Here is a 27,958-nt window from a genome sequence, read left to right as displayed (position 1 = left end):
ATTGACAAAGACATCGCCCGCATAGAAAAGTCCATGACGGCCCTAGAAAAGTCCCTGACTTCCCTTTCCGAAGTGGTATTACAAAACCGAAGAGGACTAGACCTGGTCTTTTTGCAGCAGGGAGGCCTCTGTGCAGCCCTCAGAGAAGAATGCTGTTTCTACGCTGATCATACTGGGGTGGTTCGTGAGTCCATGACTAAAGTAAGAGAGGGATTAGAACGCAGGAGGAGAGAGAGGGAAGCTCAGCAGGGCTGGTTCGAGTCCTGGTTTCAGAGCTCCCCTTGGCTGACAACTTTGCTATCCTCCCTAATGGGACCGATCATCATTCTCCTACTGCTGCTGACTTTCGGGCCCTGTATCCTAAACAAGCTTTTGACCTTTATCAAACAGAGGCTCGACACGGTCCAGCTGATGGTGATGCGACAACAGTACCAAGGGCTTCCAACAAGTACTCCGTGGCAAGATTAACGGTAGATGCCCCCTGTCATCCCAACTGTACCCTACCCCATCCCGGCCGTACCCTACCCCTCGTCACCCCCGTTCAGCAGGAAGTAGCCAGATAGAGTAGGCGCCCCTTGTCCTATATCAAAAAGGCCGGGATGGAAGGTCAGGGCGAGGTCAGGATGAAGGGTCAGGGCAAGGCCAGGAAGAAAGGTCAGGGCAAGGTCAGGGCGAGGTCAGGCACACCTGGGCATGCCCGGGCATGTTGGGACATGCCCCAGCAGAGGGCGCTGCAGACACACCCCAGAGATGGGCCGGCAACCAAGCCGACCAATCAGGAGCCGACACGAAGCCCTCACTGTCCAATCAGGAGCTGACACGGAGCCCTTGGACACCAATCACCGCTAAGCCCGCGTTTTCTTCCTTATATGGGAGCCCCGGCCTGGACTATAAAACCCCTTCCCCACCCCTCACACTTCGCAGACTCCATTTACCCTGCAAACTCCCTTTGCTTCGCTCCCCTGCTTACCCGCCCCCGGGAGTTCTGCCTGAGAGCGACCGCCCAATAAAAGGCCCTGAACAACGGTCCATAGGGGTGGTTCCTTCTTCCCGCAGCGTTTCTTACACTTTCCTAATGGCAACCTGAGCCATAATGATTTGAAATCTATTTTTGCTCCTTCTTGAAATTAAAAGCCTGGTATGCCTAATATTAGGAGAAGGCAATGGCAACCCACCCCAGTACTCTTGCCTGGAGAACCCTATGGATGGAGGAGCCTGGTGGGCTGCAGTCCACGGGGTCGCTAAGAGTCGGACACGACTGAGCGACTTCACTTCCACTTTTCACTTTCATGCATTGGAGAAGGAAATGGCAACCCACTCCAGTGTTCTTGCCTAGAGAATCCCAGGGACAGAGGAGCCTGTTGGGCTTCTGTCTATGGGGTCGCACAGAGTCAGACACGACTGACGCAACTTAGCAGCAGCAGCATGCCTAATATTTTCATTTTTATACACAGCGCTCACCCAACATGTAAGTGAAGGTTCTTTTGGGTAGAAGCACCAGAAGAGGACTCTAGAGATAAAGAAAAAATAAAGGGCATTCTGGGATGATTATGGAGGTGAGCAGTGATCAGAAGAAAGAGGTTAAAAATTGTATCTCCGTGGCACAACTGCTGAGCCTACACGCTCTGGAGCCCAAGCACTACAAATAGGGTCTGTGCACCTCAACAGAAGATCCAGAATGTCACAGCTAAAATCCTGCATGTCCCAGCTAAGACCCGAGGTAGCCAAATAAATCAATAAATAGCCTTAAAAAATTATATCTCATGAAAGAGTTTGACTTCAGAGAATGCAGAGAAAGGACTGTGACTGTCACCCTCCAATCAGCATCCCCAGGAGAAGGAACAGGAAAGGATTAACCAGAGTCAGTCCATACCTGGATCAATAAGGCATAGACACAGGACAGGGACCCTGCTCACATGAGGCTCCTGGAGACTGCACAGCACACCATCTGTCTTAGCTCCACACACTCTCAACAGTCATGGTGACCCCATGTCAGGAAGTCCTTCCAGGGTTGTTCACTATCTGTATCCTTCATGTGTAAGCCTTGGTGAGATACTTGGATCCTCAGGTTCTAGGAGTTGAGGGAATCTGAAGAACAAGAATCTTGGGAGACCTGGGAGCTTTAATTTGTCTGCTACTCTGGAAAGTGAAGCAGAAATTTGGGAAAGGAATGATCCTGAGAAGACAGATACCAAGTCATGATTTCGAGCTGATTCAAAGAAATCTGAAAGGCCTTCTAAGCTAGTAACCCCTTCAGGGTTTCATTCTCTTTAGAAATGGCCCTGCTAATAAGTCATTAGCAGGTAGATGTTTCAGAGATAGTAATATCACTATGCCTGGTGTCATTGCTCTTCAGATGTTATCATGCAAAGTGGCTGTTGTAATCTAGACTAAACTTATCTTCACTGAACTTTCACTCATTGATACTAATCCTCTCGAATCATATAGGACATCTAATCCTTTTTTCCAGAAGACTGTCTTCCCATGGTACTACTTGTAAGCAGAGGGCTGTGTGTGGCTGGTGTCATCAATATGCAAATAGTCTATTAAGTACCCTTAGTTCTTATTTTTCGATCACTTAAAAGAGTAAATAGTCTTATGTAAAATGATTATGTATCATTCAACTGTTCACAAAAAAGTATCTTATCCTTCATTCCAGTCTATCAACTTTGAAGTTACCAAATATTATAAATTAAACAATTCCAAGGAAAATTGCATAATAGTATGTGAGATAAAAGAAAAAGAGGATTAAAGCTGTAAACAGTTATAAGCAGGATTCCAACCACCCACCACTTCACTCCACAGTCTGGGTATCACCACGCTAATAAAAAAATTCTTGCAACCAGCATCACAAGGATCTCTTTAACTCTGCATATTCCAGAGAGGGAGACAAGCAATGATTAAGCATTTTCTTTCCGATGCAACTTAATGAAGACATGAAAGCGGATTTCCTTCTGAGCAAAATTGGACCTACTAGCACATGATTCCACTCTTTTTTTTACCTCCCCGTCAAAAGATGTTTAAACCAGAAAAAAAATGCTAAAGACAAATAACCAGATTTTCTTAAATCTATAAAGTTTCTATGTTTCCAAAGCCGTGATTTTTCCCAATTTTAAGTGAATATAATAGCCCTTAATACTGTAAAGTATTCAATTTGCAGCTAATAAAAATTTTAATAAAACAAAAGATGCTTGAATAAAATACCTTAAAATTGAAAGCACATTATCTTATTAGAGAAAAACAACTTTATTTAACTGTTTGTTCTATTCTTATGCATCTTTAATTTCCTCTGAGTAATACTGAATGAACTAACCATTCAAAAATCATATTCTTGGAACAATGACAATTGTATTCTTTTTAGATTTAATGCGAAGTGCATATTTCCATTTTCTTGCTTTGCTTTGTGCTTTGCTTCAGTCCTTTCTAAATTCTCTGAGGTACTGAGGCTTGTTGTTGTTTAGTTGCTAAGTCATGTCCAACTCTCAGCAACTCCATGGACTGCAGCATGCAAGCTCCTCTGTCCTCCACTGTCTCCCAGAGTTTGCTCAGGTTCATGTCCATTGAGTCAGTGATGCCATCCAACCATCCCATCCTCAGTCTCCCACTTTTCTTTTTGCCTTCAGTCTTTCCCATCATCAGGGTCTTTTCCAATGAGTCGGTTCTTCTCATCAGGAAGCCAAAGTATTGGAGCTTCAGCTTCAGCATCAGTTCTTCTAATGATTATTCAGAGTTGATATCCTTTAGGATTGACTGGTTTGATCTCCTTGCAGTCCAAGGGACTCTCAAGAGTCTTCTCAAGCACCACAGTTCCAGTTGCCCTCTTGAATTGGGTACTCAGTTGCCCTCTGCTTATTCCTAATCTGCCAATTTCAGGAGTAAGCATTCTTGCCAAAAGCATCTCAAAAGAGAGTGCTGAAATCACAGATATTCTCCATGACTGATAACCTCTCTCCGGGCATTTTTTCATTGCCTAGAGTTCTTGAGGAGTATGGATAAGACAAATATCCTTCAAAGCTTCCCACAGTGCCCATCACAGAATATATAATCATGGTCATTTAACAGATTCATGCAATAGACGGTGAAAGGCTGTGACACTGTCCCAGAGAACTGAGCATCCGTCAGGTATCACCCTTGCTCTTTTCAAGGGGACCTCTCACATCTATCACTTCTGTTTCTTGGGAACCAATCCAGGGAATAAAACTAAGTCTATTTCCATATCTTACTGAAGAATGTTCTTATATAGAGCAACAAGAGCTCTGGTTAAATGTTAGATGGGACCTCAGTTATGGACGTTCCAAGAATCACAGTGCAAAATAGCTTCTTGCTAGATTAATTATGACACTTTCATTTACAATGTGAATTTCAATGTGAATTTTATGCAAGGCTGTATTATCCACTGTTTTCCAAAAATTGAATATTCCTTGGAATTTCTTGATTTTAAAACAATCTCTTTTAAAAAAAATAAGAAAGATTAAATTCTCCTCTGCTTATAGGCATTTTGATGAGATGTTTTATAGTTAAAGCTAACGACCCTTCTGCATTTCTGCAGTAAAATAGTCACTGATTTAAAAAGGCAAGAATGATGTCTTTGATCTATAAATTAGTAACCGTCATTTAAGGAAGACATGGCCTGACAGATTTACACTTATGAAAAGTGTTCGTTATCCCCAAAGTGACAGGACAAGAGATCTTCTGGTGATCTGTGGGTAATCAATTTCGAAAATAATACCACAAAGAATACATCATGATGAAATAATGCAGCAAGCCCATGAATGAAAACACATGTTATATACAGTGTTTGTTCAAATGCACAAGCAACATCTCCTACACTGGCCTCACTGAACTTTTTCCACTGCCAATGCTGGAGGGTTGATGGAAATAACTAGAGATTCTCTTGTTTTGGTTAGACAAATACAAATAAAGTAAACCACATCATTTTCTGCACTGAGATTATTCAGGTCACATTCATTGTTTTCAGGTTACCGTGCGTGTTGTGACTATTTTAAATTATGCTCAGAGTACATTAAGAGGAAAAAGCAACAATAACATAAAATCAGTATGACTAAATAAAAATCCCTGGAATATATATATATATATACATATGTGTATATATATATATATATATATATATCCCAAGGCTCAATTGTAAAGAATCTGTCTGCCAGTGCAGAAGTCACAGGAGACATGGGTTGATCCCTGGATCAAGAAGATCGTCTAAAGAAGGAAATAGCAACCCACTCCAGTATTCTTGCTGGACACTCCATGGACAGAGGAGCCTGGTGTGCTACAGTCTGTGGGACTGCAGAGTTGGACATGACTAAACGACTGAGCACATGTATACACACACATGTATGTGTCGAACCCAGCTTCAACATCTGCTCCGCACTTAATGTCAGAGTTCAGAAAGTGTGAGCTATTCTATAGCCTTAAAACCTCCAATCTCCAAATTCTATTTTCCTGGGACAGAAATGTCAGTTTGCAATTGTCTCCTTTTCCTTTGCTCCTTGTGAAAGGAAGCTATGAAAACCACCAGGTGGGGAAAATAGGAAGTGAGAGCTTGGGTTCTCATCAAGGTCTCCCAGGAGAATAAAGGGTGGGAAACAGGGCCACAGGTGATTTCCCAAAGGAGAAACACCACGAGTACCCAACTTACCTGGAGGAGAGGGCGTTCCCAAGGATGTCTTACACTTTCTCAGGAAAACTTACATCCCTTCACAGCCTGCCCTCTGTCTGCTTCTCAGTCTTATCTCCTGTCCTCCTCCTCCCCTAATCCACACTCTAGACACACTGAGTTACTTGGGGATTCCAAATTCCCTCATGTATGTTGTTCTGTCAGTTGCGGTTGCTCCCTCCCACCCTCCACCTCTGAGTTCATTTCTACTTATCCTCAGCTTTCTTTATGGTCCAGCTCTCACATCCATATGTGACTGCTGGAAAAACCAAAGCTTTGACTAGACAGACCTTTGTCGACAAAGTAACCACTCTGCTTTTCAATATACTGTCTAGGTTGGTCGTAGCTTTTCTTCCAAGGAGAAAGCATCTTTTAATTTCATGGCTACAGTCACCATCTGCAGTGATTTTGGAGTCCAAGAAAATAAAGTCTGTCACTGTTTCCATTGTTTCCCTGTGATGGGACTGGATGCCATGTTTTCTGAATGCTTGTTTTTCGTTTTTCAATTCTTTGTTTTCTGAATGTTGAGTTTTAAGACAACTTTTTCACTCTCCTCTTTCACTTTCATCAAGAGGCTCTTCAGTTCCTCTTTGCTTTCTGAGGTAAGGATGGTGCCATCTGCATATCTGAGGTTATTGATATTTCTCCCGGCAATCTTGATTCCAGCTTGTGCTTCATCCAGCCCAGCATTTCACATGATGTACTCTGCATACAAGTAAAATAAGCAGGATGACAATATACAGCCTTGATGTACTCCTTTCCCAATTTAGAACCAGTCCATTGTTTCATGTCCAGTTCTAACTGTTGCTTCTTAACCTGCATACAAATTTCTCAGGAGGCAGGTAAGGTGGTCTGGTATTCCCATCTCTTGAAGAATTACTCACAGTTTGTTGTGATTCACACAGTCAAAGGCTTTGACTTTGAACTACAAAGAGATCAAACCAGTCAATCCTAAAAGAAATCAGTCCTGAATATTCATTCGAAGGACTGATGCTGAAGCTGAATCTCCAAAACTTTGGCCACCTGATGTGAAGAACTGACTCATTGGAAAAGTCCCTGGTGCTGGGCAAGACTGAAGGCAGGAGGAGGAGGAGATGACAGAGGATGAGATGGTTGGATGGTATCACCAACTCAGTGGGCAGGAGTTTGGGCAAGTTCCAGGAGTTGATGATGGACAGGGAGGCCTGGCATGCTGAGTTCATGGGGCTGCAAAGAGTTGGACATGACTGAGTGGCTGAACTGGTTGACTGACTGACTATCCTTCAGAGCTTGGCATAGGTATTGCCTCTTGTTAGTAGTTCTTCCTAACCCTTAAACAGAGTTCCATGACCCTCCTCTTTGCTTCTATGGCAAGAAATAAACAGGGGTGAAAAAAGTCAAAAGGGATCCCTAGGTCCAGTTTTTATTGACTGAGCAGCTAACATGCTGTAGTGTTAGCTGCTCAGTCGTGTTTAACTCTTTGTGATTCCATGTACTGTAGCCTGCCAGGTTCCTCTGTCCATGAAATTCTCCAGGCACAAATACTGGAGTGAGTAACCATTCCCTTCTCCAGGGGATCTTCCTGGCCCAGGGATCAAACCTGAGTCTCCAGCATTGCAGGCAAATCCTTTGCTATCAGGGCCACCTGGGAAGCATAATGTAAGAACTGGTCTTTTCAGTTTAAATGTACTGGGCAGGACTAGAATACACCACTGTCTTGCTACCAGAAAGTACTTTTTCTGAAAGGCCAGAGTTTTATGCTTTCTTCCTAAGTTGTATCAAGTGAATAGTAAAAGCTACACCGCAGAAACATAAGAGCCAGTAGCAAGCATTCCTAGCTGATCACGGGATCACTAAAAATGGCGGCATGACCTCAGAACTTCTCTGCTGCCTAATCAGAGTTAGACAGTTGTTGATGGCACTCGCTGTCCCAGTGGAGCTGCCCACTGATCCTCGTTTATCTGTCCAACCTGTGCCCAACCTTTTCTCCAAGACCTATTTCCACATTTGCAGCTCCCTGCCTGAAGTGACAAATCACCAAGGACAAAGGTCACCACCCCATTGCAGTTCAGTTGAGTAAACCAATGTTTACTTAGAGCAGATGACACAGAGGTGAGTGAGACGCTGCCATATTGTGGTACCTTATTGCTTCAAAGTGTGGTCCCTGGGCCAGCACTACTGACATCGCTTGGTAGAAATGCAGATTCCCAGGCCTCGCCCCAGACCTACTGAACCAGAATCTACATTTTAACAGGACCCTCAGAAGATTCTTACCCAAAATGAAGGGAAAAGGATGTATTTAGTCATCAAATTCATGAACAGCTGTCTAGGGAGCCAGAGCAGTCTACGGTGGCTCAGGGCTATTCTTTTTGGACCTGCTTTGTGCCTTGTCAATAGTAGTGATAAACGCTTCTCTTGCTTTCTCCATACCTAACTCACAGTTTATTCTGACTACTGATGCTGAATGTTTCTATGGCTTCCTTGGTCCCTCCACTGACTCATGACTGATCTGTAACAGGTAGATAGGTGAGCCATATTAGCAACTTAAGACTTCCCAGGTGGCTCTAGTGGTCAAGAACTTGCCTGCTAATGCAGAAGGCTTGAGACATGGGTTTTATCCCTGGGTCGAAAGATCCCCTGGAGGAGGGCATGGCAACCCACTCCAGTATTCTTACCTGGAATATCCCATGGATAGAGGAGCCTGGTGGGCTACAGTCCATAGGGCCGTAAAGAGTCAGACATGACTGAACTGACTTAGCACGCATGCAGAAGCAACTTGTTTTCACACCAATTAGCTTGTAAACGGGTAGTAAGGTAAAGACAATGGTGGCAGCCCATTCTTCAAGAGTGCTGGTACATTTAGTCTGTTGGATGGATACACAGATGTTATTATAACAGAACGGTTGGCAGATAACATTCTGCTAAGTCGCTTCAGTCGTGTCCGACTCTGTGTGACACCATAGACGGCAGCCCACCAGCTTCCACTGTCCCTGGGATTCTCCAAGCAAGAACACTGGAGTGGGTTGCCATTTCCTTCTCCAATGCATGAAAGTGAAAAGTGAAAGTGAAGTCGCTCAGTCGTGTCCAACTCTTAGCAACCCCCATGGGCTGCAGCCTACCAGGCTCCTCCATCCATGGGATTTTCCAGGCAAGAGTACTGAAGTGGGGTGCCATTGCCTTCTCCAGATAACGTTCTAGCTGGCACTAAAAACAAATAATAGGATTCCTTTTCTAAACTTCTCAGGAAACTGAGCTCCTTTGAGTTCTTCTGGACTGTTCTTCTGTTCTTTCTCTCCCTCCCTTCCTCTTCTTACCTGCTTCCCTCCCCACCTGTAACCTGATTACCTTAAAGCATATGGCACATGGGTGGACCTGACCCTGGCACTTCAGCCTCACAAAATGGCCCCATTTCTCTTTCTGGGTAGTTCAGGAAATCTACCACTGTGCAAGCAAGCAATCTTTCTTTCACTCCATGACCTCAATCTCAGAGTCTCCAATTTAAAATGTGTTTCAAGTAAATAACAGTCTGTTTTCTTCAAGGTTCTTTCCGGTTTGGTGAGAAACTTTGGTGAGAGTTTGGTTAGTCTCAGTGTGACTCTTTGATTTAGGGAGGGGGCAAGCACCAGTGATTTTGTTTCACGAAATGCTTACTGTTGAAAGGAGACACAATGCAATTAGGTAACTCTTTTCCTGTGGCACCACCAGGGCTTTTTGGAGGTATCATGGATCAGATAGAAGAATAGAAGTGATATAAAGCCTGGACACGCTCGCGAGGCAGTGACAAGGCCTCCAAAATTGCTGCGGCAGGCAGACAAAGAAAGTCCAGATGGCACCCAGGACAGTGTCATTCCTGTGGGCTGGTGGTTAGAAAAGACATCCCACAGGAAGCGATTGGGAATAATAATACTTTAATGACTTATGAGTTTATATATAAACCTGACTGTGCTGTGGTAAAAATAGCTTTCAGATAAATCAATTTTTTATGGAAAATGTAACTAAAACAGATGATTCCTTTCCTGGAGATTGAATTTTTCCCAATTAAGGTGGTTATTTCCATGTTAGGGTGTGGGGAGTCTTTCTTTCAAGATTAATGAGTAAAGTAAAATATGCACAGGAAGAAGACCACCCTGGGAAAACATAGCTGGATGTGAGCACAGTTAATTTAACCTGAAAGTTATATCCAGAGTTTCCTTCCAAAATTTCACCCCAGGATCTTTTACACTTAACTTGCCCACCCCTGCAGTCATTTCCACCCTCTCGTTCTTTCCAAGAGTGGAGCCTTGCCTCTTCCATCGCCTCCTTTCTCTCTCATGAATAATTTCCTCCTCGCGAGAAAACCATGCCAAAAAGCCTGCATTATTTCCATGACATTGCTTCTTCATGTTCTATTGTAGTTTTCATTTCACCCTGGGGACTGCAACGCCCAATTCCTGAACTGCTTTGTGTTTTTCAGTGTGTGAGTTAGCACATGCTATTTTACAAGAACTGAAAGCTTTCCTCTTAAATCAACAAATTCACATTGCCTAGCTCATAAAGCATCACAAACACCACAGGCATTTTACCTGGGATCTGAGTATGCACAGGGATCCCAGACTTTTCTCATTGGTAAACAATGAAAACTTGTTAGCAAATAATAGGGAAATTTTGATGTCATGGTTCAGAATTTGAACTTTGATTCTTCACAGAACCTGGTTCAAACCCTGGATTCAGTTTCTAACTGTAGGGATTCAGTAAACTACTTAACAGCTTTAAATCTCAGGACCAACATCTGAATACGTAAATAAGAATAGAATCTACTTAAAAGGTTGTGGAAAAGATTAAATGAGATGATTTTTCCTACAAAATGATTATCATTGATTGAAACTTAGAAAATTTTCAATAAATGTAAGTGGTGACGTCAGAGAAAGATTGCTGGGTGACAGATGGTATAGAACAAGATCCTAGGCACCAGTTTTTAAACAAAGTAGATTTTACTCTCATCTTTGTGACCTTTGTAAGTAGATTAGAACCGCAGTTAATTTACAGAAAAGATACACAGTAATCCCTCAGTATCTACAGAGGATAGACTCCAGAACCTGCGTGGATAACAAAGTCCATGAATGTTCAAGTTCTTTACATAAAATGGAGTGGTCATATGACCTTCACACATCCTTGTATACTTTAAATCATCTCTAGACTACTTATGATACCTAATACTATGCAAATGTTCTGAAAAGAGTGTGTAGCACATTCAAATTTTGCTTTTTTGAAACTTTCTGGAATTTAAAAAATATATATTTATTTTTGGCTGCCCTAGATGTTTGTTACTTTCACAGGCGTTTTATAGTTGTGGCAAGCAGGGCCTGCTCTTCGTTGCAGTGCCTGAGTTTCTCATTGCAATGGCTTCCCTTGTTGGTGGAACATGAGTTCTAGGGTGCTCGGGCTCAGCAGTGGTGGCCTACCAGTTTAGTTGCTCTGATGCACGTGAAGCTTCCCGGACCAGAGATCAAATCCATGCTCCCTGCACTGGCAGACAGATTCTTATCCACTGCACCACCAGGGAAATCCTAGAATTTTCTAAAAAATATTTTAGACCCTTGGTTTATTGAATCTGCAGATACAGAACCCATACATATGGAGGGCTGTCTATAATAAGAACTTTGTCATGTTTTTTTAAGCTTGAGAGAAGCACCACATATTAGGTGTTTAAATCATGATTTCATTATGTTTTGTGGCATCTACTCGAGTCACAAAGCAGAGAAGAGAAGATAATCTCAAAAATATATCCAAAATAAAAACATGAGGTTAATAATTGTGGTCCTTGTGCTGTATTTGGAGCAGAAAATAGTAAAGTTGTGGAAGTACTCTATATAGAAATGCACATGGTACTTTCCTGTACTATGATTAGATGATGATCAAAATTTGACATCAGATTTCCCAATGGCCAAACACACAAAAAAGGTGTAATCAAGTACAGAATCTGAAATGTTCATAAGGTAAAAATAGAGGACGTATACAGAACAAAAATAGTTGTTTGTTAGCTCACTTTTCTTCCTAACATGAAAGGTAAGTGACTTTTTGTCTCCATTTGTTTGTTTTATTTTGTTCTCCTTTTGAATCTCATGGCTGGGTCAGCACCACGTTACGTGATACTGTTGGAATTCTGTTGGTCCCTTAAGGTGAAGGGTATCACAGAGTCCCTCCAGCAGAAGTAAATTATCCTCAGAATGAAGAAGAACTTCATTTTCCAGCTGGCGGGCAGCTGGTGTGCACGCTGGACTTTTTGATGAATGGAGTCATTACATTATCTGTCTCCTGTATTCTAGACCACCCAGCACCTTCTTGGCGTTGTCTGTGGATGAGAATAATGACCCCTTTGTTAGGCTCGCCAAGGCAGTGCTTCTGCAATGTGACCCACTGAAGAACTGTTTCTGGGCTGAACAATTTCCTCTCTGAGAGTGTGGCCTTTTGTGAGCAAGGGAGGCTGTCTGGAAACTGGAAAACACCCTGTTCACCAAAGGCATCCAGTGACCATTTAGAGCCTTACCTCTTTACTCCGCTCCCACCATCATACTCTTCATCACTGACATCCTCAACATCATTCATGTGGATACCATCTTGAGGACTTTCTGTAGGCCAAATCAACTGCATAAATTATCTCAGCTAATTTGATCGAGTCTAAATGGTCTAATTTGTATTTTATATATGAGACGGCCAAGAACCGTAGGTAGAATCAAGAACACAGCAAGAAAGTTGCAGAATAGGAGTTTCTATTCCGATTCTAAAGTCCACACTCTTACTAGTAAACAATAATCATCCCATAGGATAATATTGCAGCAAGGAGCTCAGAAATCAGGAATCGCAAATCTGCTTATTCATTTAGTCCAGACATATTTATTGTCTACCTACAATGGACCAAATACTTATCTGGGCAACGGAGTGAGCAAGACATAAAAATTCCTGTCTTTTGGAACTTATATTCTTAAGGTAGAGACAGACTGTGAATAATTTACTTGGTTTGAGGTCAATTAACAAATTATGTTTTTTCATTTTGTTTCATAGTTCAAGGTTTTCTGCACAGATTTTCAGATTAGTTTTTTGAAATTATAGTGGTATAAATGTGCTAGGAAATTTATTCCATGCTAATGCTACATTATAAACATTATCCATGAATTTGCTAACTTTAAATGATTCTTTAACAAAGAATCAAGTGTGCCAGTGCTACTTTTTCCCCAAAATATAACCAAAATCTTTTCCTAGAATTATTTCACTAAGCATTCTAGAACTACAGAGACTGAGAAAAACAAGGCCATCAATTCCTCTTTGTGAGCTGAGATAGGATATTTTTCAAGTAAGTTTAGTGTATAAATCCATGGGGGAAAAAAAGCGAAAGCCTTCACTAAGTAGTTTAGAATCTCAGCATGCTGATTTTTGTGAGCAGTAGCAAACTGGTGAAGATAAATTATCTATTTTTTTAAAGTAGTAGGATCCTTCAATTTGCTAAAAACAAAAAATGGCAATTTGTGAGGTTCATTGCATTGCTGCAGAAAATATATGCAAATTTTTTCTTTGAAATTTTTGTTCCATGATGTCTCTTGGTCTACTTTGTATGCCATTTCTTTTTTGGTAGATGATCATTTGTAATTTAGACCTGCTTCATCTAATCATAGTTGTTTATTTTCCTCCAAGATTTCATTATTGAAAAATGACTTGCATTATAAATGTTTAAATTGGTTAATTGGACTAAAATATGTTCTTAGTATGAAGTACGTAGACACTGTGATGCTTCTTCCAACATTGATGGTTTCACAGATTTTCTGTTAAATTTGCACAAGCCTAATCATTGGATATAGCTCAAATACCTTTGTTTGTTTTTGTCCAGTTACTATAGTTGGCAGTCCCTATTTTTATTTCTGCCTAAAGGTTCGAGATTCCTTCTCTATCAAGTTCAATTTCATTACAGAGTATAGAAAATAGAAACCACTTGTGAAGTAACCTTTATTCGGAATACTTCAGGATTTATAAGTTTTTATATTCTGCTCTAAACTTTTACTGTTGTGTGTTGCATGTCTCATTCAACATTTTACCTAATTCATTCACACTTTCAGAGACCTTCTAAAAAATACAAACTCACAGCAACAGGATCTCTATTTTGCATTCTCTAATTTAAAAGGGGGTTTATTCAATTAAATAATTGATATGGCAAATAAATTGGTATAAAAAAGTATGGGAATAAACATAGTTAAATTGGGAAGCACTCATTTAACTTCTTAAGAGGATGTTGTCTTGGTAGAATGTGCCAAGTGAAAGTGAAAGTCACTCAGTTGTGTCTGACCCTGTGGACTATACAGTCCATGGAATTCTCCAGGCCAGAATACCGGAGGATATTTCCCTTCTCCAGAGTATCTTCCCAACCCAGGGATCAAACCCAGGTCTCCCACATTGCAGGCAGATTCTTTACCAGCTGAGCCACAAGGGAAGCCCAAGAATACTGAGCTGGGTAGCCTAGAGCAAGCATCAATCCTACAAATCAGTGAAGTGAGAGTAAAGAGAGTCTATATTGTATTATTAACAATTGAGGTGTTGGCAAATGACATGCATTTTTTAAAAGTTATACCTTTGGGTAGATTTTCTGAAATATTAATAAGATTTTTTGTCATTAGTATCTTTAGTAGCCATTTGTATTTTCTTCTTCTATAGATTGTCTATTCAAATCTTTCATTTTCATTGTAATGCTAATTTCCTTTTTTCTCATCACATTATAAAAGCTTTTGCACACAATGTCATTTATGTTGCAACTCATTTTTCAAACTTCTTTTACTTTAACCTCAATTATAGTGTTTTTGCTATTCAGTGGTTTGAAATGTTAATGTTTCAATATACCGTATTTCTTTTTATACTTTTTGGGATTGAAATAGAGTTAGAAATGTCTTCCAAACCCTAAATATAAAATGTTCACCAATATTTTCTTCTAGCACATTTATAGTATGATTATTGTAATGATCTTAACTAAAGGCTAAATGTATTATTATGTTGATTAAAAGTGAGTCAGGGACAAATGTGTATCCCTCCTCCACCCCTTTCCATGGCCAGTTAGCTGTCTCTGGGATATTTACCGGTTAGCTGTTGGTAGTATTGCCTTTAAGGCATACTCTACTCCATCATCTGCACACATACATTTCCTGATTTCATTTTTTATTTCATTGAGTTGTTCATGAACTTCTGGGCCAACATGAAGGACTGTTCATTACAAAAGCATTATATTAAGTTTAAATATTTGATAAGTCTGGTCTTCCATTCACACTTTTCCAAAACTGTGCTAATGTTTTAATAAGCTTATTCTATCTAAGGAATTAAAAAGATATTTCTTTATTTCATTAAAATTCTTATTTCTATTAAGTCGAATACATAGATTTCTTTAGAGACAACTAGTGCCTTTATGATGTCGTGATTTTCTATTCAAGTACAGTGTATTCAAATCTTACTTACATCTGCCTGAAGAGTTTTATAATTTTGTTCATATAAGTTATAAATATTTGGAGTTAAGCCAGTATCTATCTATATCATATTTTTAATGTTTTGAATGGGTAATTTTCATCATATTTACTATGTAATTATTATTACTATACCTGAAAGCTATTAATCTGTAAATATTTTGATACCAGAAAATTATAATTATGAAAACATCATAAAATAGTTTCAGTTGAATTTCTTAGATTTTTAAATTGACAGTCTTCTATCTGAAAATAATGATTACTTTGTCTCCTGTTTGCCAGAATTTATAATTCTTAATTTTTTATATTTAATCACTTATTTTTAACTTATTTCAGTCTTGAAAATGGCAGGTAAAGAAAATATAAATAAATAAAACATAATCAAGGGTAAAAGGCAGGTGTGAAGATTAGCCTCTAGAGATCCAACATCCTATTATCCAAAATCGGAAATAAATGATAGAACAAAATGAAAACACATATTCTTAAGGTATTAAATAATGTTTCCTGAAATAAAAGATCTGAATCCCACCCACATCCACTTCCCCTACCCAGGCTGAGAATACTTCTCCACCCCATTAACTTTGAGGTTGACCACAGGACTTGCTTTGGCCAGTGGAATACAGATGCTATTCTAGGGCAAGGTCTAAGGACATATCACTAGTTTGATGATTCGGATCTCCGTCATAAGAAGATGCTTCTGGTATCTAGACTCCTTTAGCCTGGGCTCCAGAATGAAGACACCTATAACACATGTCCCAGCAGAGGGCCGGGAGATGAACCTAAGCCATCAGAGCACAGTTCTATGTATGGAGTACATAGAGAAGCTGCAAACCTAGTTGCTGATCAGAGAGTGAGAAATGAATGTTTTATTTTTGTGAGATATTGCTAGATTTTACTGTATCATCATAGTAAAAACTAACATAAACAGTAGTGCAGGAAAAAGAGAAAACAGATCAAGGAATATCTGATGAAGTTAGCAAAATACCAGAATTCAGAATTCAATTTCTAGGCTTACTAAAAAAAGGAAACTAAATTTTTGTGGTTCAGACATTGCCTCAGCAATATTAGAAACCAGTGGAAAAATTTTTGTAAATTCTACAGAGATTGGAAAGGGAGGTGATATAACCCAAAATTTTGCTATAACCAGCAAAGTCACTATGCATGAAGAGAAAAACAATGAAATGATTCTCATGATAAAAGATCTTAAAAACCAGAACATCTGTGATCTTGAAAAATGTATTTGAAATAAGAATCAAAATAAAGATGTCATAAGTGAGGAATTTATGGTTTATGAAGAGAGATAGTGAATATGGAATCAATTTAAACATGGTATCATGTCAGAATAGATATTTTCAAAAGAAAAAACTACTTAATATAAAATTATAGTTATTGAACTACTACTGTTACTGTTCTCATTTATTTCTTAGTTTCAGCTTAATTTGCATAAAATTCTATTCTTTTTTCTTTCTTCCTTTCTTTCCCATTCCTTTCTTTTTCTCTTCTTCCCTACCCCCTTCCTCCATCCCTTTCTTTCTTTATTCCTTCTTTTCAAGATTTCCAAAGAGAAGTTAAGAAACATTTACTTAGTTCCCCAAATACCTTGAATAATTGAAATAATGTTTTCCTAAATTGCATGTGGATATTCTTCACTATTGCCTTTACATATAACAAATATTTTTAAAGTGGCTTATTTCTTTTTAATTGAATAACTTGAAATTAGTATCCAATCTTTCAATTTCCACTTTGTTATCTAAATTTTACATAGATACACATTACAAGATGTGAGAGTTCATTAAGACTTAAATGAGACAGTATGTGAAAGTGCTAGTGATGAAGGAGTTGGATAAACTGGCTGGTGAATCTGCTCACTTAACAGAATCAATACATGATCCCTCCCAGACAGGCAAAAGCACCTACTAAGCATTTCATGACTCACCAGACCACATTTCCTAGAGAAGTGGGCACTGTCTCCTTTATTTTTGTATGTTTAAGCCTAGAATTGTGCCTAACTCATAACCACCACCCAGATCTGTGTTGAATACAAGTAGAAATAGATTTAGAGAATCCTTTCCACAATCACAAACACTCAACAGGAGAGTTTGCTCAGAAAGTGTATTTCTGGTCGACATTTGTTTCAAATTAGTCTCTCAGCAAGGCTGTTCAGCTGTCTAATCAGTGAGGATGCAGAAGGTCAAGTCTTCCTTGCTATCATGAACTAGTCTGTCCAACAGTTCCCAGCATGGGATGGTCTTTCTGGAAAATATTTAGGAAGGGGCTTTTCTTAGTGATCTCCATAAACATAATTGGAAAATTTAATATGTGGCTGACACCATGCCAGACATTTTCATGGCAATTATCTCATTTAACCTCCTTTACAACTTATAAGTTGGATATTATCAACCGTATTTTGCAGATGAGAAAGGAACGTATTGAGTAGTTTGCCCATAGCTAATAGTGTCAGAGTACAGGATTTGAACCCCAGTCTTTCTCACTCCATGTCTAGTTCTCGTCCCATTGCATTCCAGCTGCCTCATAAAGGACAACTGAGGAAAATGCAAGCTTTATGTTCCCTTTTCTTTCCCTGCCCTTTCAACATGGCTCATACAATGGAATGGAATTTCAAAAAAAAGATAGAAATAAATTCTTTTCTTTTGGAATTCCTTGTCCTTTGGAGTCGTTCCCAGTTCTTGTGTGAACCGTGGTTCAACTTCTACATCCTCTCTCTGACCCTAACATCCTCTCAGATTCCTTTTCCAAGAATCCTCTCCCTCCCCATGTGATGAATCACCTGGTTTGCCTCGAGACACAGAACAATAGCCTCTAACCAACTCATCATCATCCGGAATAAAGCTTTCCAGCTATCCATATATCCAGCCTTGCATATCTTGTTGGCACAAGCAAGCCTAAAAAAGTAGTGGAGTTCCAAGTTTTTTCCTTTGATAGAGCATCCAGCAGAAGTTTAAATAAAGTGGTTGTGCTTACCTTTATTCATTTAATCGTTCATTTATTTATTTACTGAGTGTTCACTCTGCACAAGGCATTCTATTTGACATAAAGACTTCAAAGCTGAATGTTGTATTCTCTGCGTATATGGACCCTAGCAGCTTGTAGGGGAAGGAAATAAGCATTACAAAGTATTGTGGTAAATTATGTAAGAGATAGTGTATATTACTGTAGAGATTACAATCTTTGAGACAAATTGACTTACATCTGAAGCCTAACTTTCACATTTATTTGAGTATATATAGTCTTTTGCAGGCTTCCCAGCAGGTACTAGTGGTAAAGAACTTGCCTGCCAATGCAGGAGACATCAGACACTCGGGTTCGATCCCTGGGTCAGGAAGATCCCCTGGAGGAAGGCATGGCAACCCACTCCAGTATTCTTGCCTGGAGAATCCCATGGACAGAGGAGCCTGGTGGGCTACAGTCCATGGAGTTGCAAAGAGTTGGGCACAAATGAAGTGACTGAGCATGCATGCTCTTTTGCATGACTCAGTTTTTTGTTTTGTTTTTCCTCTGTTTATACTTATTTATTTTAATTTATTTTTATTGAAGTATGCTTGACATAACATTATATGTTTCAGATGTATTACATAGTAATTTGATATTTTTATAGATTATACTCTATATAAAATTATTATAAAACATTGGCTGTATTCCCTGTGCTGTACATTGCATCTTTCTATCTTATTTATTTTATACTTACTGGTTTGTACCCCTTAATCCCCTTACCTATCTTGCCCCTTTTCCCTCCTCCTTCCATCATTATTGTTAACATCCTCATCCAGCCCAGGTGCCAATCTAAACCAATGTCTCTAAGCATCCTTTCCTCCCTTTATCAATTCTAATGTCTAGCTTTGGTTGCTGTGTTTGACCTTCGATCACATTTCTGTCTTCCTCCTTATGTTTATTGTTCAGCATCATTGGTTCGATGTCCAAATATGAACACAAGACTGGCTTATAGTGCAGTTGGCCCTCAGGCATGCTGGACAATATTGCTCCTGTGTCCTAGCCAGCATTTTACGGCTGTTCCTGTGCTGTGAACTCTTGACAGTGCAGTGAAGCCTATGAACTCTTTCTCAGAACAGTTACATGTGTAAAAAGGCAAAGATTTGAAAGAGAATCAATTGTGTAGGAATACAATCATTCATATTAAAATAAATGCATGAATGGTACTATTTGTGATTAAACATTAGATTTTAAAATCTAGCAGAATGAAATAATTTTGAAGAAGTGATGAGTGTAAACATTTTGAAATGTCTACAACAGCTTTAATGGGATGCGAAAATATCCGAAGTCTATTGATTTTATAGATATTGCAACTAGGATTGTAGTTTGTAGTTAGCCTATATGCAAAAATTAGTTCAGTTCAGTCCAGTCCCTCAGTAGTGTCTGACTCTCTGCGACCCCATGAATTGCAGCATGCCAGGCCTCCCTGTCCATCACCAACTCCCAGAGTTCACTCAGACTCACATCCATCGAGTCAGTGATGCCATCCAGCCATCTCATCCTCTGTCGTACCCTTCTCTTCCTGCCCCAAATCCCTCCCAGCATCAGAGTCTTTTCCAAAAAGTCAACTCTTCACTTGAGGTGGCCAAAGTATTGGAGTTTCAGCTTTAGCATCATTCCTTCCAAAGGAATCCCAGGGCTGATCTCCTTCAGAATAGACTGGTTGGATCTCCTTGCAGTCCAAGGGACTCTCAAGAGCCTTCTCTACCACCACAGTTTAAAAGCATCAATTCTTCGGCGCTCAGCTTTCTTCACAGTCCAACTCTCACATCCATACATGACCACAGGAAAAACCATAGCCTTGACTAGATAGACCTTAGTCGGCAAAGTAATGTCTTTGCTCTTGAATATTCTATCTAGGTTGGTCATAACTTTTCTTCCAAGGACTAAGCGTCTTTTAATTTCATGGCTGCAATCATCATCTGCAGTGGTTTTGGGGCCCAAAAAAATAAAGTCAGACACTGTTTCCACTGTTTCCCCATCTATTTCTCATGAACTGATGGGACCAGATGCCATGATCTTCATTTTCTGAATGTTGAGCTTTAAGCCAACTTTTTCACTCTTCTCTTTCACTTTCATCAAGAGGCTTTTTAGTTCCTCTTCACTTTCTGCCATAAGGGTGGTATCATCTGCATATCTGAGTTGATTGATATTTCTCCTGGCAATCTTGATTCCAGCTTGAGTTTCTTCCAGCCCAGCGTTTCTCATGATGTATGCTGCATATAAGTTAAATAAGCAGGGATACAGCCTTGATGTACTCCTTTTCCTATTTGGAACCAGTCTGTTGTTCCATGTCCAGTTCCAACTGTTGCTTCCTGACCTGCATATAGGTGTCTCAAGAGGCAGGTCAGGTGGTCTGGTATTCCCATCTCTTTCAAAATTTCCACAGTTTATTGTGATCCACACAGTCAAAGGCTTTGGCATGTCAATAAAGCAGAAATAGATGTTTTTCTGAGACTCTCTTGCTTTTTCCATGATCCAGCGGATGTTGGCAATTTGATCTCTGGTTCCTCTACCTTTTCTAAAACCAGCTTGAATGTCTGGAAGTTCATGGTTCACGTATTGCTGGAGCCTGGCTTGGAGAATTTTGAGCATTACTTTGCTAGCATGTGAGATGAGTGCGATTGTGAGGTAGTTTGAGCATTCTTTGGCATTGCCTTTCTTTGAGTTTGGAATGAAAAGTGACCTTTTCCAGTCCTGTGGCCACTGCTGAGTTTTCCAAATTTGCTGGCATATTGAGTGCAGCACTTTCACAGCATCATCTTTCAGGATTTGAAATAGCTCAACTGGAATTCCATCACCTCCACAAGGTTTGTTCATAGTGATGCTGTCTAAAGCCCACTTAACTTCACTTTCCTGGATGTCTGGCTCTAGGTGAGTGGTCACACCATCATGAATATCTGGGTCATGAAGATCTTTTTTGTACAGTTCTTCCGTGTATTTTTGCCACCTCTTCTTAATATCTTCTGCTTGTGTTCAGTTCAGTTCAGTCAGTTCTGTCACTCAGTCATGTCCGACTCTTTGTGACCCCATGAATTGCAGCATGCCAGGCCTCCCTGTCCATCACCAACTCCTGAAGCTTACTCAGACCCACATCCATCGAGTCAGTGATGCCATCCAGCCATCTCATCCTTGGTCGTCCCCTTCTCCTCCTGCCCCCAATCCCTCCCAGCATCAGAGTCTTTTCAAAGGAGTCAACTCTTCGCATGAGGTGGCCAAAGTACTGGAGTTTCAGCTTTAGCATCATTCCTTCCAAAGAAATCCCAGGGCTGATCTCCTTCAGAATGGACTGGTTGGATCTCTTTGCAGTCCAAGGGACTCTCAAGAGTCTTTGCCAATACCACAGTTCAAAAGCATCAATTCTTCAGCACTCAGCTTTCTTCACAGTCCAACTCTCACATCCATACATGACTACTGGAAAAACCATAGCCTTGACTAGATGGACCTTAGTTGGCAAAGTAATATCTCTGCTTTTGAATGTGCTATCTAGATTGGTCATAACTTTTCTTAGGTTCATACCATTTCTGTCCTTTATTGAGCCCATCTTTGCATGAAATGTTCCCTTGATATCTCTAATTTACTTGAAGAGATTTCTAGTCTTTCCCATTCTGTTCTTTTCCTCTATTTCTTTGTATTGGTGGCTGAGGAAGGCTTTCTTATCTCTTCTTGCTATTCTTTGGAACTCTGCATTCCAGATGCTTATATCTTTCCTTTTCTCCTTTGCTTTTCGCTTCTCTTCTTTTCACAGCTATTTGTAAGGCCTCCCCAGACAGCCATTTTGCTTTTTTGCATTTCTTTTCCATGGGGATGGTCTTGATCCCTGTCTCCTGTACAATGTCACGAACCTCAGTCCATCGTTCATCAGGCACTCTATCTATCAGATCTAGGCCCTTAAATCTATTTCTCACTTCCACTGTATAATCATAAGGGATTTGATTTAGGTCATACCTGAATGGTCTAGTGGTTTTTCCCTACTTTCTTCAATTTAAGTCTGAATTTGACAATAAGGAGTTCATAATCTGAGCCACAGTCGGCTCCTGGTCTTGTTTTTGTTGACTGTATCGAGCTTCTCCATCTTTGGTTGCAAAGAATATAATCAATCTGATTTCGGTGTTGACCATCTGGTGATGTCCATGTGTAGAGTCTTCTCTTGTGTTGTTGGAAGAGGATGTTTGCTATGACCAGTGCATTTTCTTGGCAAAACTCTATTAGTCTTTGCCCTGCTTCATTCCATATTCCAAGGCCAAATCTGACAGAATGTGGTCCACTGGAGAAGGGAATGGCAAACCACTTCAGTATTCTTGCCTTGAGAACTCCATGAACAGTATGAAAAGGCAAAATGATAGGATACTGAAAGAGGAACTCCCCAGGTCAGTAGGTGCCCAATATGCTACTGGAGATCAGTGGAGAATAACTCCAGAAAGAATGAAGGGATGGAGCCAAAGCAAAAACAATACCCAGCTGTGGATGTGACTGGTGATAGAAGCAAGGTCTGATGCTGTAAAGAGCAATATTACATAGGAACCTGGAATGTCAGGTCCACGAATCAAGGCAAATTGGAATTGGTCAAACAAGAGATGGCGAGAGTGAACGTTGACATTCTAGGAATCAGTGAACTAAAATGGACTGGAATGGGTGAATTTAACTCATATGACCATTATATCTACTACTGCGGGCAGGAATCCCTCAGAAGAAATGGAGTAGCCATCATGGTCAGCAGAAGATTCTGAAATGCAGTACTTAGATGCAATCTCAAAAATGACAGAATGAATGAACTCTGTTCATTTCCAAGGCAAACCATTCAATATCACAGTAATCCAAGTATGCTGAAAAAGCTGAAGTTGAACGGTTCTATGAAGACCTACAAGACCTTTTAGAAATAACACCCAAAGAAGATATCCTTTTCATTATAGGGGACTGGAATGCAAATGTAGGAAGTCAAGAAACACCTGGAGTAATGGGCAAATTTGGCCTTGGAATACGGAATGAACCAGGGCAAAGAATAATATAGTTTTGCCAATAAAATGCATAAATAAAATACATGCTAAATTTCAGTTGAAAAGTAGTAAAAATGAAGATGTAATATTTTATCTGTGGTTAAAATCTTCTAAATTTTATCCACAGACCTCTTGGAGGGCTCATGGACCAAAAATTAAGAGCCTTGCTCTTGCCCAGCATTTTCCAGAGATTCCTGAAGCCAGCATCTCTCATAAGCTTACTCTGGATGTCTGCATGGAAACTAGATGTCCTGAGTGCCTTGGGACCCTCTCTTTGGAGATCATTGTAGCACCTCTTCACTATAAATGAAGGTCTCCATGTTTCAAGGTGCAGATTAACCCAGGCTTCCTTGGGAAAGACTTGCCTAACCATGGAATCCCATGAATGTGTTTTCTCAAACCATGGCTCTAATTCATCTGCCCAGAGTTTTTGTTATTACAGAAGGCTAGAGTCATCTGTTAACTCTTGTTCTGGTCACTGCCCCAAAGTGCTTGTCTTGCCTTGCTACTATATTTTATCAGCTTAAATTGTGGATGTCAGTTACCATTATCAACTCAACTAAATTACTTTGCATTTTATAAAGCTTAGAGGAGATCTCATTTGTTTCTTGTGATAGATCTCTGCAGGTAGGTACAACCCAGACATAATCTTTATATTACATATGCGAGAACTCTGGGAGATAGTGAAGGGCAGGGAAGCCTGGCATGCTGCAATCCATGGAGTAGCAAAGAGTTGGATATGACTTAGCAACTGAACAACATAAGAGGAAAACCCAGCAACCATATCAAAATGGAATCCCCTTTCTCCTGTCTGTCTTCACATCTGCCTCCCCTCCAACATCTCAGAGTTTGGCCATCACAGGAGGTTAGTGCATGTCGGTGGCTGATTCTTTGAAGTCTTCTCCTGCAGTTGAAGAGATCATTCTCTAGTTCTAAACCTGTTGCGAGGCTGGCTGTTCAGTTAAGAATTGCCAAAAGGAAAAGCCAAAGCATGTAATCACTAACAAAGAATCTGGAGCCATTTCGTACAACATCCTCAGGTTAAAGAGGAAGAAACAGAATCCAAGAGAAGGAAATGAACATTGTCAAGAAGCAGGAGAGGACCTAGGTCATAGGGGTCCCACTGAGATTGGAAGTTTATTTGTTCCAGTAACTAGCATTACTTTCCCAAATGTAATTCATTTGGAATGATATAATCAGCAAGGATAGTCATGAGTGCCTACTCTGTGCAAAGTATTTTCACAGACAGTCTTGCAAATAAAAAAATTATTAAACACAATCTTAAATTTCCTCCATAGTATGTTTCTTGTATAAAAATATCTCTATTATACATGTTAAATCTAGGACTTGATAAGGCTATGTGCAAGTGTATGTCTATATTTGCATGCGTAGGAAAACATTTGGGCATACTTACGTGAACAGAGATAGTACATACACAATTTTATACACACAATAACTATAATGTATAGCATTACACATTTACACATCCAGACATTTACATGTTTGCATATGAGTGAGCCCTACTATACTCTATATAGAAAATTAATCAGAAACATGTATGCAGAGTGGGTGATATTATGTGATATGAATATCAAATATACACATCAGTATGCATTAATGCACATGTTCAGATTCATGTGCATATACAGAGATGTGCAAATTTGCATGCCTGTACATATACAAGGGCTTCCCAGGTGGCTCAGGGGTAAAAGAATCGCCTGCCAATGCAGGAGATATAAGAGACACGGGTTGAATTGCTGATTTGGGATCATCCCCTGGGGGAGGGCATGACAACCAACTCCAGTATTCTTGCCTGGGAAATCTCATGGACAGAGGAACCTGGCAGGCTGCAGTCCATAGCATCACGAAGAGTTGGAGTTGAACTGAGCGACAAAGCGCACACACACACACATACACACACACACAAAGCAGAGAGACAAATGCACAGTTTAAATATATGCTTACATGTTAAATACATAAAATATGTACATGCATACATTTATGCTACACTTAGACAATAATATGTGTGCATAAATCTACATATAAGTCGACATGAAATATTTGAAAAATCAGTACTTGTTCATTTGGTTGTCTTCCTTATATCCTTAACACCCTTCACTCCACCCAACTTCATCAGCAAACCCTCCAAGATGAGGAGGCTATTTATTAAAATTCCTGCACACACCCTCATTCTTCAAACCGCAGGCCCTGTTTGGGTGCTGGCTGTGTTCCAGAGCGGAAGGCCAATAACCAAGTACTCAGATAGACCCAAGAACTGGGACAAACAGGATAAAGTCTGGGCTGGAAAGAATTCTAGAAACAGCTCATAAAAATGTCCCACTGAGCTCTGGCAGAGCTTGTACACTTGCAGCTCACACGGCCTGAGGCTCTGTTTCTTCAAATGAGGTATCTCCATTCAGCCTACAGGGCTTTTCAGCCAACCCAACATGTGTGACTTAAAAAAAAAAAAAAAGGCCCCTTTGACCCATGGCATGAAGGAAAATCTGAATTGCAAACATGGCATGAGGAGTTATGAAATTAAAAACTATTTCATTATAGAAGTCATTTCTTCCAAGGATAAATAACATTCAAAGCATGTGCATGGTTTATGTACAAATCTATTCACTTGACAAATCCTGTCCACCTGCTGGGACTGTGCTAGACACTGCAAGTAGAGAGATGAAAGCCACTTCCAAGGAACTCACGGTGTCTGTGCTAACCTGAGTGCCATGCTCGGGAAGGGGGCCCCTTGAGAGGTGAAGGATGAGTAGGAGTGAGCCAACAAAGAAAACAGGAAGGTCACCTCAGACCCATGGAACAGCATGCACGGAAACACAGAGACCAGAAGAGTCAGGCAATACTGTGGGAAGACAAATCCCTCAGGACTGAAGGAAGGAAGTTGGAGAGGACAGTGGACTTGTCAGGAGATGGGGTCGGAAAGAAAACAGGGCAAGATGGGGAGCATCCCAGAAGACCGAACAGCGGACTTTGCACGGATCTGAAACTCCACTAGATGCCACTGCAATGTTTCTGTGAGCTTCTAGGCCTCAGTCTGTAATCCTAAGACACAGTGACCACTGAAAAAGTCTGCACTCAGTTTAACAGTCTCTAGGTCCATCCATGCTGATGCAAATGACATTTTTCCCTTCTTTCTTATAAATGAGTAATATTCCCTTGTAAATATGTACCCCATCTTCTTTATCTGTTCCTCTGTTGATGGACATTTTAGGCTGCTTCCATGTCCTGGCTGTTGTGAGTTGTGCTGCAAGAGGTGCGTGCATCTTTCCAATTACGATTTTTCGCATGCCCAGAAGAGGGATTGCTGGATCATACTGTGTCTCTATCTTTAGCTTTTTAAGGAACCTCCATACTGTTCTCGATAGGGTTGTACCGATTTACATTCCCACCAACAGTGTAGGAGGGTTCCCTTTCCTCCACACCCTCTCCAGTATTTATTGTTTGTAGATTTGTTTTATGACGGCCATCCTGACCAGTGTGAGGTGCTACCTTATATCGTATGATATCGCCTATATGTGGAATCTACAAAAAGGGGTACAAATGAACTTTTACAAAACAAGACTCAAGCTACAGATGTAGAAAACAAACAGATGGCTACCAAGGGGAAGGGATACATTGGGAGACTACAACTGACATATACACAATACTATATATAGATAGCTAAGGGCCTACTATTTAGTGCAAGGAACTCTACTCAGTACTCTGTAATGGCCTATATGGAAAAAGAATCTAAAAAGGAAGAGATGTATATATACATATATATATATGTATGTATATATATATATATATATATATATGATTCACTTTGCTGTACACCTTACACAACTCTGTCAGTCAACTACACTCCAAAAACTTTCTTCAAAAAGTGCACACGTGAATAGCTTCCACTCCTCATTACCTACCAGTTAGAGTAGGGGCAGATTAGATGCAAATGTTACTACCTGTCTTTCAACTGACATGTATGTCTTACTTAAACCAAAGCAAAGGCAGTATTAGAGCTCCAGTTTATTTACTAAAAATAGACAATATCTACACAAATCCCTCAAATTCTACATGAGTGGCATGCAAGTGTAGTGATATGATTGCATCTTTTGGTAAAATGATTGCATGAAAGGCCCAAAGAAAGGTCTCTCAATATTCAAACAAAACATTCCTGAGTATGATTCTAGAGATCTTCCTGTTTATAGAGAGAATCTATTTTCTATGCCTAAATATTCTACCAAACAGATTCAACACAATATTCAATACAAATACCAACATAATAGTCTACTGTGTGTAGGCCAATAGGATGAGGTAGGTGTGTCTACAGGGCAACTGAGTACCCAGGCCAATATGCTCACATTCCTGGATGACCCCTGCCACACCTGAAAACAAGCCCAGGTTGGCTCCTTGAAGGCTCACAGGCCACACGGTAATGGGGGTGATCTTCCCAGTTGTGACCATCCAAAATAGGCCTGCCCCTGCCAACCCAGCCACTGACCGATGACCCAGAAATAAAGTCAGCCCCAACCAACAGAGCCTGGTCCAAATCAGTAGAATCTCCCAGCTTGCCCGTTGACTAGGAAGCAAAAATGAATACTGCTGGGTATTTGTCACTGAGGTTTTGTGGTTGATTATCATGCATTGCCTTTGAGGCACTAGAAAATGAATGTGGCTTTGGAGTCCAAAAACATTATCTAAGACCTGGTACCTCCACTTGTGAGATATATGTTCATGTAAAAAAAGCATCGCATCTTTCTAAGCCCCCACAGTACTCTCTGTAAAACGGGACAAGCCACACCCAAGAGCAGAATTGTGTGATGATCTGAGCA

Source organism: Ovis canadensis, chromosome 3 (genome assembly GCF_042477335.2).
Source record: "Ovis canadensis isolate MfBH-ARS-UI-01 breed Bighorn chromosome 3, ARS-UI_OviCan_v2, whole genome shotgun sequence".
Lineage (NCBI taxonomy): Eukaryota > Metazoa > Chordata > Mammalia > Artiodactyla > Bovidae > Ovis > Ovis canadensis.
Note: the sequence above shows the minus strand (reverse complement) of the source record.